The sequence below is a fragment of the Pteropus vampyrus genome, unplaced genomic scaffold (genome assembly GCF_000151845.1).
Source record: "Pteropus vampyrus isolate Shadow unplaced genomic scaffold, Pvam_2.0 Scaffold55, whole genome shotgun sequence".
Taxonomy (NCBI): domain Eukaryota; kingdom Metazoa; phylum Chordata; class Mammalia; order Chiroptera; family Pteropodidae; genus Pteropus; species Pteropus vampyrus.
Window position 1 is genome coordinate 6,416,127 of NW_011888836.1, and position 11,370 is coordinate 6,427,496.

The window sequence follows — 11,370 nt, forward strand, 5'->3', positions numbered from 1 at the left end:
TTTAAAAAGTGTTTAGCCTAAATAAAAAGAACTTTTCTGACTCTAGTTAAAGCTGTATGAGGCGTGAGAGTGCTGCTGACATGCTGGGATAATGAAGAGACAAGACAGATGAAAGACAAATGCCAACAAACTAAGGATGGTAGAGAAAGACCAAAAGAACTTGGGTCCTTGATAACATCATCAAGCATTTAAATTAACCTAGGAATTGTCCTGCCCCTTTCCTCCTCAGACATTTTGAGGATGTAAGGAATTCATTAGTTTAACATCTTCAGTTTTTGGTTCTGTTCCATGCAACTGACAGCATTAGACCAGGATACTAACATTTAGAGCAACAACTTCTAGGAATGTTAAAGTAGCCATCGAAGGCATTTGATTAAAGTTGGAGACTGACTGAAACAATGCTCAAGGCTTAAATGCGATACGTATAAAAAACAGGTCAGAAGAAAGGAAAGGTAGTGTTAAGCAGACCAGTTTCCTTAAAAGGCCTAAAAGTCAAAACTTCCAAAAGATTTTGGGAAAATTAGAGCAATATTACTAGTATGTGAAACCATTAATGCATATAGATAAATACTTGAAGCATTAATTGAGGAAAAAGCTCATTTTGTAAGGGTAGTAGGATTGTAAATGATGTTTCTCCTCTGATTTTTTATACTGTTCTCATGTTATTATGTCTACTTAAAGTCTAAACAAATTACAGAATGTAGTTTCCCTAAATCTTGTATATGCAATACTTTTTTGAAAATAGAAAAATTATCAAAATATGATTTCTCTATATTAGCTGCAAGTAAAGGTGTTTAGAAGACACTGATGAACATGATAAACCAGAAAGCATGAAAGACGAGCCAGGTGACCTTGGGAAGTCAAGTAAACCCTGTGGCAGTGCATTGTTTTCCTCTCAGGGTAGATGATCTACAGCTCTAAAATGTAAGTCTGTTTTCAAATGGAAGCAAACCCTATTGAATAAAAAAAAAGTCATACAACTGATATCGAAATTTTCTAATCTCTGTTCTCACCCTTTGTCATATAAGCTGAGTCTAAACAGGAATAAGTCGACGTCCTTGAAATTCTCTGAGCAAACCGGAAACCCTGGAAATAATTATGTTTTGTAACTTTAATATAACTTTCAAAAAACGGTCTCTGCATAGAGAATAAACACACTAGTTCTTAAAATTTTAATGCATAGAAGTTCTACATTAATATCAAGTAGGTGTCAAGTGATCGTTTATTATTTCTAACTTGCCTTTTCAAACAACTAATAAAGCTAAGCATTTTTCATACTTATTGACCATTTGGAATTGTGCTTCTGTGAATGACCTAGTGATATTCTTTATAAAATATTTAAAAATTGTTTTATAAAATATTTTATATCATTTTGTTAGGAGTTCCTTATACACCAGAAATGATAATCTTTTATCTGCATATGTAGAGATTTTTTCCAATCTATCATTTGTCTATGGTATTTGTTTATGGTTCTTTTTTGATTTACAAAAATGTTTTTAAATTACATAATCTGTCTTTTAATATATAGCTGTTTTCTTGGTTAGTTAAAATAAATGCCCTTCAATAAAGTAATAGTTATTTAACTGTGGAATATGTATACTACAGACTATCATGTAGTCATTAAAAAGGATAAATGAGAGCTATACAAGTTGACATAGTTATATCCCTTGTACTTATTATTACATGAAAAACAAAAAAAATCATATATATGATAGTATGCATACGTATAAGAAGCTGGAAATATACAAAATATATATAAGGCTACCTGAACTTGGGGGAAAAAGTTGTAACAAAATAAACAGCAGATTGACCACACTGTTGGGGTGAAATGGGAGGATAAAGAGAAAATTTAGGCTCCCTGAATTGTTTAAAAGACATGACCACAGTTTTTAAAAATAAAACATATGATCCCATTAGGTAAAATTATAGTGTTAGTAAATATATATAAATCTGCGCAGAGATGCATAAAAGAATGGCCACCAAAAAGTTAAGGGTGTTTAACTTAGGATAGTTAGATTTCAAGAAGAGGAAGAAAAGAAACGAGAGAAGAATAAAAGAAAACATGATGAAAAAAATTAAATAAATTTAAAGTTGTCCTTTCCAAAAGACAAAACAGACCAGATGAGGTGGGAGACAGAACCCTCAAGTGAAAAAGTTCCCAGTCCTCCGATATGGGTAAGAATTATGGTGATAGTGTTATAGTTCCCTGACTACTCCAAGAGATATATACATAAACTTACTATAAGTAGTGCCAATTTAATCAACTTAAAATGCAGGGAATAAATAAGACATTACACTAATTATATCTTCTCTTCACATCGTGACCTCCATACTCAGTGATGACAATTTTAGGCACATCTGCTCTAGAAAAACTAAATTTACAGAATAATAAATGTAAAGAGTGGTTCTAAGACTTTTGTGTCCATAAAAATCACCTGAGAAGATTGTTAAAATGCACATTCCAGGGTCCTACCCCAGAAACTATTCAGCAGGTCGAGACCAATAATCCTCATTTAACAAGCACCCCAGGCGAATAAGGCAGGTGTTGACAGATCACACTGAAAAACAGTGAATTTAGGGATGTCTGACCTCTTTACAAACTGATTAACCAAAGAATTCGAGGAGTGTGGTATACTAGAAAGAACAAAGAATTTTGAAGTCAAAAGATCTAGATTACCTCTCTGACCTAATCCCCCACTCACTCCGTCACTTGCCTCTCCTCTTTAGCTGTGGCATTGGCCTCCTTGTGACCCCCCTCAAAACAGTCAAGAATGTTCTTCCCCTAAACTTCCAACAGTTCAGTCCCTTGGCAGCCCACAGGTCTTCACTCAGGTGTTACTCCTCAGTGACACCTGGTAGAGAATCTCATTCCACTTTCTAATTTCCCTTGCTGTTTCACTGTCCTCTCTAGCACTTCTCACTGTCTAAAATACAACATATTTTACTTATTTGCTTTTGCTTATTGACTCTCATAATGACAGGAATATTTGTTAGTTTTCTTTACTGTAGCATCTAAAGCACCTAGAACAGTATCTGGACAGAGTTCAAGGAGATATCACTTCACCAAGATAAAACAAATGAAGCTTGAGCGATTCAGTGATGGGAGGCAGATATAGCCAATAACTGGAGAGTTTAATATATAGATTCCTGGGCCCTGCCAGAGATCTGATTCAGTCAGTTTGGAGGCCTGAGATTCTGAATTTCTAAAAGAAATCCAGATGATACTGATGTAGCTTTGAGAGCTGTCAAGTGCCTGTTAGTTTTTTAGTGAAAGGCAACCTATTCTACTATATGAGATCAGTTGTAGGCTAAAAGAGAAAGTTTTGTTATATGTATTTGTCAGAGAGTAAGTTGTTCCCCTAATCTCTATGTACCTAAGCTATTTACTCAAATAAATAAAATGATTCTACAATAAGGATGTTTTCACTTAAAAGTTTATTATGGATATTTACTGAAACCTAGTTTTTAATAAAAACATGATATTCAGTTTCTAAGTCTTCACTCATAAATAATGTTTCAGGTGTTTTTATTATATGTCTTTGTGCATATGTCTAATTATTTCTAACAAATTTCTAGGAGGGAAATTTCCGAGTCAGAGTTTAGACCAGCATTGTCCAACAGAACCTCCTCCAACGATGGATATGTTCTGCATCTTCACAGACCAATATGGTAGCCACTAGCCACACACAGCTATTGAGTACTTGAAATGTGACTAATACAACTGAGAAACTGAATCTTTAGTTTTATATGTTAATTAATTTAAATTTAAATGGCCACACGTGGCAAGGGACTACTGTACTGAACAGGACAGGTGGAAACATTTAAAGTATTAATAAATGATAACAAATTGCTCTCCAGAACAATTGTAATTTACCTTCACTCTGTAGTGTATAACAACCACTTCTTTATCCCATTGCCAACACTAGATACTATCTATCAATCTACTGAAACTTTATAGTCTGAAAGTTGAAAATGTCTGTGGTTTTCACATAATTTTCTTTATTAACAATGTTGAACAGGTAGTTTCATCTGTCACACTCATTTAAATGCAAATACTCACCCATGTTAGTTAAATGAGAGGTTGGAAATTAACTGGCTTCAGATTTGTTTTGTTGAATCCGTACCTTTTCTTTTAAATTTATTGCTGACATTCAAATTCATATAAAAACACAAATTTCAGTCTACAGCCATGCCACCCCGAACAAGCCCGACCCTGTTTGATCTTGGAAGCTAAGCAGGGTCGGGCCTGGTTAGTACTTGGATGGGAGACCACCTAGGAAGATCAGGTGCTGTAGGTGTAAAAATAAAAAATAAGGGATTTTAAACTGACGAGGTCCTTGCAATCTGTGAGGTCAACCAAGGGTTGCCTCACCTAAAAAATTAAATTAAATTAAATTAAAATGTTAAAAAAAATAAAAATAAAAATAAAAATTTCCAGCTCCAAATGAAAAAACAAATGATCTTGCAACAGTGACCCACAGTACCACAGGGCAAAATCAGTGGAGTCTGAGAAATTCTGCCAGCTTCAGATTTTCTTGTTCACCAGAACTTATTTTACAGGGTTCCTGCTTCACTAACTCAGATTACCTGTTTGGCCCCTACAAGCACCTGAATTTACAATTCCTGCTCTGAAATAAATTTTGAGAGATTAAAAGGCAAACAGCATCTAATAATAATAATTACCTTTCCTTTCATATTTAGTATCAAAAGTGCTGTTATGATATTTCTAGACTATTTTATAAGTAACGTTTAACCAACAGAAGAACAGTTTTCTAGTGGTTGACATTTCCTAACCCCTAGAGAAGTGGTTTTAGCATCAGAGGGTTGTTAAAATGGAGATCAGTAGGCCTCAATCCCAGTTTCTGATTAAATAGGTTGGGTTGGGCACCAAGAATTTTCATCTAACCCCAAGCTCCAAGCGTAGCTCCACAATGAGATGAGATTTTTCTCAAGGATATGGACAGTCCTGGAAATGTAGTGATAATGTGTAATTTTGACAACATACTATAAATCTGTACACTCTTTTTTTCCAAAAAATGTCCACATTATTTCACTTTATCGTCACAACAATCCTGTGCAGAAAGAAGATTGATAATTAGAGCAGTAATTGTTCATCTCATTTTACAGAAGAAATGTACAGTGCAGGAGTTAAGAATCACCCCTAAACACACAAGAAGCTAAAAGACCCAGAACAAACAGGTTTCCTAACTCCTAACCTTTGTAATATAGTCAAACGCAGCAATCCAGGACACAACTGGAACTTGCTTCTCCAGACTGGTACCATAAAAGCAGAACCATGCTCAGAACAGAGAAGACCATACAAGATTCAGGTCACGGCAACAAACATTTATCGAGTGCTGATTACATGTTAATCTATGCTAATCATGCCTCTGGTCTCTACTGTAGGGACTGTTAAGACACTCACTGAGCACAGAAAAAAGTTAAAAATAAAATTTGAAACCACAACCTTGAAAAGATAGTGAGTGAATTCTCTATAACATAGACAGGATGAAAGCAAATATGCTGAAGAGGTGGCTGTAGGGGTAAATATAGAGCTGGGTAGGAGAGACAAATCACTGTGGGAGCTTCACATCTGGACTTGGAGGAGTTGCTATCGCCAGTCAGTCAAGAATGGGAGGGAAGGAAGAGTACACAATAGGGAGCCCTCCTGGGGCTCAGCAGCACAAAGAGCTGCTGTTATCCATGTTGGGTGTGTGTTTGCCAGAAATATCAGGGCTGCTGGAACTCCAGAACTTACAAGGGCATGCTTTTGTGTAGTCTAAATTACCTTGACTATATAAGAACTCAAGTCAGGGGGCATAACTTCATTATCCACTTTTAGCCAAAAGATAACATGATTAGGAATCATGAAACTTTCTCTGATATTTTCCAAGTTTTGAGAAGCATTCCTAGTAAAATCCGCCAAATTGTGATTACAATGACACTAATTATAAATCAGACCTTCAAGAAAAAAAAAGAGTTGCTTTTTCACTCAAAGAGAACTGATATATATATTATTAATCTTAACAGCTGCTTTTCTAAGATTAAAAAGTAATAAAAATTACTAAAGACTTAGAATACAAGATAACTACAATTAATTTGAAAGAACCTACTAAGGAATTTGGTTTTGGGTTGACCTATCCCCATGTCCATCTTACAGTCTAGTTGACAATGACTGAGGTGATGAAGCTTCCACCACTCCATGTAGAAAACTGTAGCAATAGTGCTGAAAAACTTCCTCTCACTTTGTAGAAGACCAAAGAAATACAAATTAAAACAAAGGGATACAATTTTACACTGATCAAATCAGTCACAATAATAAAAAGTTTTAAAATAACATAAGCACACACGTTAATGAAATATAAATTTATATAATCCTTTGAGAAAGTAATTTAGAAATTACCAGAAATTGGGAAATTTCCTAATAAAAATAAGAGCTAACATTCATGTGTTTTCATGTTATTGGTTTTCACCTTAACAATTTTGTAGAGAGCTATTACTATTCCCATTTTACAGATTAGAAAGCTCTGAGAAAACAAGTTACTTGCCCAATATTGCCAATAAGTGATGGAGCTGTTTTGCACCCTGGATTTTTAATTTTAGAGCCCAGACATTTACAATTAAACTATACTGACTGGCTAGGTAAACAATCCTAAGGGATTTTTAAAAGAAGAAGAAAGTTACAATCATGAGGATGATCATTATGTATTTTTTAAATCTCCAAACAGAGGAACGGCTAAGTAAATTATGGTATGATAAACTAATTACAAATAACAGGAAGTAAATTATAAGAGTTTATGAAATATCAAAGTAAAAATGTATCTGTAATATAAGATATCTGTAAAAATATATATTCAGATGGCAAGACTAAGAAAGCTGGAAAAAATAAAAACTATTCCGTTTTAGAGGAATTTCACTACTTGTACTTAATTTTCTTTTGTTTCTGTCAGTTTTGTCAATCAAGATTTTTCTAAGCACCCTTACAAATCTATTCTAGTTCATATTCCTATCATCCCAATAACAATTCTTAAAACTTCACTATAATTTGTCTTACTCAAAATAATCACATAACACTTTTTATCAGTGATTTTGAAGCTATAAAGTATGAGATCTTAAATCAGTGATTTTTGCAATCACCATTTACAGTGTACTTTTGAAATCCCTTAACTGAGATTATAGTGACTAAAATTAGCTAATTCCTCTAACTGCAATAACCTTGCAAATGACTCCTTAGCTCCCTGTGCCCATCCAGGAATCATTAGCCCAGAGGTTGCAGGTGTTTTAGAGATTAGAAAATTTTCCTACTAAGAACATGATCTCTAAATGAATACTTATAAGTAATTAAAATAGCTATAAGGAATATTTATATTCTAAATACTTTTGAGAATTACTAGCCCCTTGGAAGTAGGTAAATAAACTTTATTACTATTTTATTGAAAAGTTAAGAGTTTGGTAAGAATAATTTCCTTAAAAATGGCACCATGAACTGTGAAGAAAATTCACTCTACTTAGCCTTACAAGGTGATGCATAGAGATCCATTCAGCCCAGGGTTTGGCCTCTCTCAGTAACACGAACATTTTGTGAGAAAGTAGCTGTTCTCCAAGATATCAATCTCGTAAGAGCAGGAATGTAGTTTAAACATTTCTAACTTCCTCTTTATGAAACTACCATTCAGGAATTTATTTTGTCACTCCACTGTCTCAAACCCACAGGTCTAACTCAGTTATCCTTAGCCTATCTTAGAACACCTATAGAAACTACTATTTTAATCACAGAATTCTGGAGTTAGAAGGACCCTTAAAAGCCCAGTAGTTCAATTCTTTCATCTGAGGAGGAAACAAAAGCATTTCTAAGAAAGCAACTTCATTTAGCTAGAGCATATCCAGGCCTGGAACTAAGAGATGTGAACAAATGTCTTAAACTTGGCCTTCATATTCCAGCCTTACCATTAAAATTTTTATGTTGTCATGTTAGAAGAAGTATACATATGTCATTTTAATGTCTTTAGATATACACTGCACTTGACAGATTAACTATGGCTCTCATTCTCTACTTCATAAAGAGTTCTAAAATGGAGGATAAATTCAACAAAGATTATAAAAACCAAGTGTACAGACACTGGTGATGGGGGAGGGGGAATAATAGTTTAATAGTTCTGCTTTCTACTAAATACTTGTTCTAAGATTTTTAGCACTCTAATTGATTTTCAAATGTAATAAATGTCTGCCTTAGGCCAAATAAAAGGTTGTAATGTCATCGTGAATGGATATCAAATTAACAGCCATCACCACTGATATATAGTTCATTCTTCTATGCAGTTCCTTTCTTCTTTCATTTCCACAGTAATTCTATTTTAATAAAAGGGATATATAAGAAATTGACAACACTGTTTGCCTCTGAGGAGGGGGACTAGGGCATTGGGAGTATGAGGTGGGCTTACTTTACACAATTTGAAAATTCTACCCTATGCATATTACTGTTCAATATACATTAGTGAAAAAATTCCCTTTAAACACATGCCTACTTGTGTATAATTCTATTACTAAATATCTTCATTAATACAATTATTTTTAATTTTTTTTCTTTTAAATAAGTCTTCAGTATTCCAGTTTGTAAAACCACACAAATATTCCGAAAGAAAAAGAACCAATACAGTCACAAAATTCGAAGCAGAATTTCAGGATATAAAGTATAAGAAAATATAGAGTAATGAGAGGTTTTTATGGGGCCCTTTAATTCAAAACCTTCCTGTGGAAAAGCTCTTCCCCACATTTAAATGGTTATGTTTTAAAAAGAGATTTAACCAGGATTTCCCCGTCTCAAAGGGGAAGGAGACTCTAAAGGTGTGAAAAAATGGAAATTAAAATTTGGTTTCTATCTTCTCAGCCGGACAGAGGGCCAGCATAGGACCTTGTAACAGTCACGGCCATAAAGGAAAGGAGCATGTCTGAGAGTTTCTCCAGGATGCGTCCGCCTCAGATGGAGGCAGCAGCTGTTCCCGGGCACATGAACGGTGTTCTGGACCTTACATGGACTCAATTAAACTGAGAAACCCCACGAACGCAATCTATACAGATGATTTCTTTTAATGGAGCTCGGAAGAGAGGCTGAGGGCATTGACTGACTTTAGCAAACCGCTTCATCATCACAACCTCGCCCAGCCAGGGCACACACCTCACTCACCTCGCTGTCTACTTTGTCAGGGTCAGCTGTCAACACAACCCTTTGTGTCTCAGTCAGAATAAGAGTGTCCCTCAGCCACTCACCGAAATATGGGAATGACGGCCGAAGCCACGCGAGTGCGCTCGTGAAGAAGTGACATTTGGTGTGGAGGAAAGAAACCCAGGGACGCTGAGCAAACGCCCAGCCACCACTTGAAGCTCTCGACTTTCTCCAGCTGAGCTCTCTCCATTCCGTCGGAGTCACCTCCGCGCCTCCTTACCTGTGCCCAGTCGCCCCCACTCGCTCGCTACCCCTCCGCCCCCAAAAGACCGGTCGGTGCCGCGCCGCCCGCCGCCTCCGCGCTCCCGCGCGCCGCAGCCTCCTTCACCCCACGCTCGGGCTTCCGCGCTCCCGCCACAAAGGCGGTGAGGAGAGCTCGGGGTGACAGGCCTTCGGCCTCCGAGCGCCGACCGCACGGGCTGGGTCCCCTCAGGGGGCTGACGCGAGGCAGTGCGGAGAACGGGTTCGGATCTGGGCTGGCACCGGCGCCGGCCCTCGCCACACAAACACGCTGGCGCTCCCATCCCCGCTCCGCCTTCCTTGCTCTCCAGAAAAAGTCCGCCGCAGCGCTTCCCGGCGCAGGCAGGGTGTCCACAGCCCGCCAAAGGGGAGCTCCTGCCGGGCAGAGGCGTGCGCTCGCGCCCGGCTCGCGACCTCTCACCTCCCCGCCTCCCCGCGCTCGCGCTCCAGAGTCCCGCAGCCGCTCACCTGGCCCTGGCGTGGCGTGAGGGCAGGACCAGGGGGTGGCCCTCGCCTTGGCCGGGGCTCGTCTCCCCACCCCCAGTCAGGGTCCCAGTGCTGCGCTCCGCTCGCTCGGGCCGCCCTCCTCCGAGGTGCTAGCGCCGCCGGTGGCTGGCGTCTCTCTGGCAGGCGCGTTGGCCGCGCGCTCAGTTCCCCGGGGCGGAGCGAGGCGGCGGCCGCCGCGGCCGGAGGCGGATTCCTCAGGTGCTGCCCCTCCCGTTTCCCCAGAATCTCCGCGTACCCCCGCACCCCTTCTTTCCCCCCGCGCCCCGCGCCTGGCCTCTCGGCCTCCTGCAGCCTCCGCGAGTGGCCTTTGGGGCTCCCTTCCCCACCTTGACTGTCGTGGGCGCACATTGTCCTACCCACCCTCTCCCAGGACACCCCCCACCCATAGAGTGGCGCCTTCAGTCCACTGTTTTCACGCCTCCATTTCCAAACTCCCTGGCACAAATGATGGGTGTGGCCACTGTGGGGTGTAGAGGGTGGTGCTGTGGAGGGGGTCTTCTGGAAAGAGGATTGCCTCCCAGTGCGGCCGACACGCGCAGCCAAGAAAATTTTTCTCGCAGATTCTGCGTTCATTCAGAGCACTCTCGCTTCATTACGCAATTGCTTTCTGTCCAGAGGACGGCGGCTAAGGACCATAAGCGTGAACTCGGCCTGGGCAACGGTGGGTCAAAACTCCCTGGCCTTTTGCATGAAGAGCGTAGCGCGGGGGCAGGACGCGGACAACACCGAACAACCCCGGAACTCCGGGCCAAAGCCAACTTTTGCTCCTCCTGGATGAGTACGCCCTCCCGCTCGCGGACCCGCCAGGGAGGCTGCCGGCTCTCCATGGTTGTTCGTCTCTAGCCTCCCGGACCAAAAGGGATACTGCGCCCCAAGGGCAGCCACTTCCAGGGGACTCTGCATGTTGAAGGGTGCTGCAGGATCAAACATTCTCGAGTAATGCTGCGGCTCAATAGTGACAGATTTAGCTCCACTTTTCATAGCTGATGGGTTTTGTTATTAGAGCTGTAGCTCCGTTTTTTTAAACTCTCATTGTTGCGGGAGATAGGCAACTAGATTCCTTTACTGGATTGCCCACAATCTAGAAGAAGCATCTCCATGCTGGGTGTGGTGGAAGAGTTTAGGTAAAGAAAAGTTGACGTAATTTTAGTGCCTTTGGGGCTAGTAGAGTCTCAGGTAGCTCAGCATGTTCTTGAAAGTGAGGAAGCTACGCCGGCGCCCAGTCCCCGGTGGGTTGGTTATCATTCTATTGTTACAGTTAAAATATCTTTGTCAATTATAGTTTAAAGACAGCTTCGGCTAAAATCGATATCCCATGGTCTCTAAGTACGTTTTGTTTGCTTGTCTTGCCTGTTTTTTAAGAACCAAACTGCTTCCCCCGCCCCTCGCCCCCTTTTCTC

General features: G+C 39.8%; 1 protein-coding gene and 1 pseudogene across 6 annotated transcripts in view; one reads left to right on the forward strand and one right to left on the reverse strand.

Moving 5' to 3' along the window:
* Positions 1-10,101, reverse strand: part of GREB1L (growth regulation by estrogen in breast cancer 1 like) — a 225,124-nt gene extending 215,023 nt beyond the window's left edge. For 5 of the 6 annotated variants that reach the window (XM_023530829.1, XM_023530825.1, XM_023530828.1 and 2 more), the window contains exon 1: positions 9,932-10,101. The gene's annotated coding sequence lies outside the window, so the exon portion shown is untranslated. Of the gene's footprint in view, positions 1-9,884; positions 9,905-9,931 lie in introns of those variants that run through there. The other variant, XM_023530824.1, reaches the window with a different exon arrangement.
* On the forward strand, positions 4,180-4,298 carry LOC111739931 (annotated as a pseudogene).
* Positions 10,102-11,370: the final 1,269 nt, after the last annotated feature.